This window comes from Lolium perenne, chromosome 1, assembly GCF_019359855.2.
Source record: "Lolium perenne isolate Kyuss_39 chromosome 1, Kyuss_2.0, whole genome shotgun sequence".
Classification (NCBI taxonomy): Eukaryota; Viridiplantae; Streptophyta; class Magnoliopsida; order Poales; family Poaceae; genus Lolium; species Lolium perenne.
Genome location: NC_067244.2, coordinates 12,901,329 through 12,905,260, shown reverse-complemented (window position 1 = coordinate 12,905,260; position 3,932 = coordinate 12,901,329). Strand labels below are relative to the sequence as shown.

The window sequence follows — 3,932 nt, the reverse complement described above, 5'->3', positions numbered from 1 at the left end:
CCATCCATTACAAAGCGGAATAAGAAAATTACAACATGGTCACATTGACCAATACTTACATAATAGCCTCGAAGGGCCTAACTAAACATCAGAGTAGCATCATCACTTCAGCAGCGCAGTACCCAAGTCATCTGCCATAACCCTACAAGCAACTGACTGGGAAGACGTTCCTAGCTCGCATAGACGTCGTCAACTCCTTCTTCATCCATCGTGTTCCTCCAAGTCTGGCCAAGTAAATAGCCAGGGACAAAGCCGTGAGTACATTTGGAATTGTACTCGCATACCATCAAGAAAGGTACTTTGCAAGAGTGCAAGATAACATGTGCTAAACTAAGATGACAAGAGGGAAGAGCTAATTTCTCTTGTGGAAATAGCATGAGAAAGAGAAATAGTTTCTCTTGTGGATATAGCATGTGGAAGAGACATAGTTTCTCTCGTGGATATAGCATGCACAAGAGCGTCAGTTTCTCTTGTGGACATAGCATGCCGCCATCTCAATTGATGGGGACGCTTAGGAAGTTCTATGACATATCTATAATTTTATTGGAGATGAGGTAGCATAAGTCCATCTCAGTTGATGGAAATGCTAGAGGATTCCTATGACATACCTATATCTTTATTGAAGAAGATACTTCAAAAGATACTTATGACATCTCTATATCTTTGTTAAAGAAGAGTTCCTCTTCAAGAAACATTTAGGAAAGAGTTCCCCACTTAGCCTTCATTTTTCCACGACCATCTCCATATGGTCAACACACGCCCTTTTTCCGTACCCTTCCGGTACATCCAACACAACACTTTCTTTGCAAAGCATTTATCAAAACAAAAATCATGCCCCGGTAAAGGTAGACCTTTGCAACCCGTCCATGACCGCGGACGCGGCTATTCGAATAGATTTAACTCTGCAGAGTTTGCACACTTTCCCCACAACTATCCGGATACCTATCATGTGGGCATCATCCCCGCATAACAACATATGCCACGACGGATACCCGGACATAACCTTTCGCCCATCTCCACTGGCACGAGTCCTTCCCTGCGGGCTTACCCCTTCCCGGCACCCCGGCAAAGATACCTCCTTTTGAGCGTATCTCCGGCGCCATGACGAAGACCCTCGCACCGTCCGGCTATCAGTTAAGACAGTGTATTGCCTCCTCCAGAGCGCAACCCGGCGTCAGAGGTCATCGTGACCCTCCTAGAGAGTTGTGAAGGTGTCTCATGCCAGCTTCAACAAACTACGGGCTAAGCCCCGTCCCACACCAGGGTAGTGTGGTTGCGCAATAAAAGTTGGGCTGGTGTACACTTATACGCAGTGCTCCTTTTTTTAAGAAAAAAAACATTTCACCCACACTTCCTTTGCTTGTCCACAACCAACCATATTTCTCCGAACAACCTTGTTCACAACATTTGCTTTTCCAAAGCCATACACTTGGGTAGAGTTAACTTACCCAAGGTATATTCCCCCGAACAACCTTGTTCAAACATTTGCTCTTCCAAAAACCTTCTCTCGGGTAGAGTTAACTTACCCAAGGTTTTCATAAAACATTTACAACAAGGTAAGCCTTGAGGGGTTCCCAACCTATAGTTTCATGAGTTGAACTAGTATTGCACTATGGCCGAGATGAGAGTCATCGTGCCATAGATGGTGTAAACAGATAATGGGTGGATCATACTCGCTTAAGGTAAGCATGTATGATGATAACACAAAGGGGATTATACTTTCAGATTTGTGGTGCTAAATATACAACTTAGATAGTGGAGTATCACTATCCAACATACTCTCCAATGGGTACACGGCATACTCCTCTCAAGTTGAGAATATACCAAGATCATGACATTGACACCTCTAAATTACAAAGTGGTGTGTGTGGTGTAAGTTACTATCTTGAGAGGGAAGATGCTCAAGTTGAGCATACAAGATGACCAAGCGGAATAGCACGGCCGTAATACCATGCATCCCATAACACAAGGACAATAGTGGAATATCACCACTAGGAAGTACCCCACTTGCAATCACACATAGATGACATAAATAGAGAGAATAACACACATAGAATTAAGGTGCTTTGGACATCAACAAATGACATCCAACTAGACACCAAATAAGAGATCAAAAGATGGCTTGCCTTAGCTTAAATGTCCCTGGACTTCTTCAACTCCATCAATATAAGAATCCCAACAACATAAATAAAATCCTTGTCCGATCCACTTCTTCATCTTCTCCGGAATCGTTCGCATCTATCGCCGGAAAATATAAAGGAACACAATCAATCATATTGCACCAACAAAACAAACATACAACAACCATAATTTAACCATTCCATAAAGAGCTACCATACAAAGGACTTATAGATACCACAAACAACTTAAAGAGAACCCATTTTATTTACCTAGTAAAGGTATGAGAGTATCACAACTTAGCAATTGCCTCTCTCGGTATCACCATGGCACAAGCTAAGTACCCCTGGTAGATAACATCATAAAGAGGACAAGAGCATTAGTTTGACATCAAATACTTTCACAAAACATTTTCAAACACTTTTGGAAAAGTAGAAAACAGTTTTCCTAATTTAATTTGCTCACTTAATCACTATACAAAAATAGGAAGCAAACCATATACCACATCATTTGAAAACTTAAACAAAACAAAAGAGATAATGTTAGGTTGCAGAGGTTTTGTTTTGCAAGCATAAAACAAAGGTTGCCCATCTCTACTAAAAAGAGTTGGTCAAGGGTTTTAAATAAACCGAAAAGTTTTGCTTCAACAATGCATGTCACACATAAACATTACTAACAGCAACAAATATGTATGAACAGAGACTAATAATATTTTTCCTAGATAGATAGTACTAATACAAGACTAACCCAATTGGAATCACCCAAAAATATTAAACCTACAATTTTAGGAATTTCTTTGAATCTGACTGTACAGAAAACAAGATCTGTAAGCCATAAATCGTAGAAAAATCCTAAAAATATGTGGCCACTGGCATTTGAAAGGTAATTAAACAGAGAAGCATACACAATTAGATTTGGGTTCAAATTGTTTCTGAAACTCTCACAAATGGATTGGCAAGTTTACTGCATGTTTTCACCATTTGTTTTAACTTCGGAGTTGCAGAACAGATAAAGGTTTGGAACTTGTTTGAGATGATTAAGAAAACATTCAGCAATCCTACAGAAGTGGAATCACTCAATTAGGTTCAAAAATGGATTTTTGATGAATTAAAAGCTAACAGCCATGTCTGCAGAACACACAGAATAAGTTTAATTCACCACAAATCGTACACAACTTATAAAAATATGAGGTCAGCTGCATCTGAAAGGCATTGAAAAAGTGGTTCTTACCCAACTGGTTTCATTCAAAAATTCGTTTCCAAGCTCCTGGTTTAATTCGACAAAGTCAGATCTGACCAGATCTTGATCTGTGAACCATTTCAATTTCATTAGGTCATTTGAAGTGAAACCAACGCGAAAATGAAGGTACTGGAGAGGGCTTTCACGCAAAGTTGAGTTTGCTCAAAAAGGTTTTGTAAAACGGAAGAAATCTAACAAACAGTGATTCTGCATGTTTGCAGAACTTTATTTATCATGCAAAAATTATTCATCAAAAGGGAGTTTCCATCATGCATGTAGATCATGGAGGAGCTACATAATTCTTTGCCAGGATGGTGGCTTAGATGATGTGTAGGCAATATAAAAAAAACTAGAGATGGAGGTAGAGCGTGATGGTGATGGGGGTGTACAAGTTTTCATGTGCAAGCTATTTTGGAGATGGCCGCCACAAGATTTTGAGACTTGGCCATTCCAAACAAGATGAGACACATGGTACCCAAGTGCCTAAGCAAGACACACGACACCACTTGTGTTATGCAAAGAAAATAGGTTTCTTCAAGTGGTAAAGAGTCTAAGGTTTAGAAGGATAGTGATGG

General features: G+C 40.0%; 1 long non-coding RNA gene across 1 annotated transcript; it reads right to left on the bottom strand.

Annotated features, from left to right (window-relative positions):
* Window positions 1-2,127: 2,127 nt before the first annotated feature.
* LOC127320871 (uncharacterized) lies at window positions 2,128-3,427 on the bottom strand. Its single transcript, XR_007863598.2, has 3 exons — window positions 3,349-3,427; window positions 2,391-2,464; window positions 2,128-2,238 (listed from the first exon to the last, which is right to left on the bottom strand). It is a non-coding gene; the product is annotated as an uncharacterized lncRNA (long non-coding RNA).
* Between the last annotated feature and the right edge of the window lie 505 nt (window positions 3,428-3,932).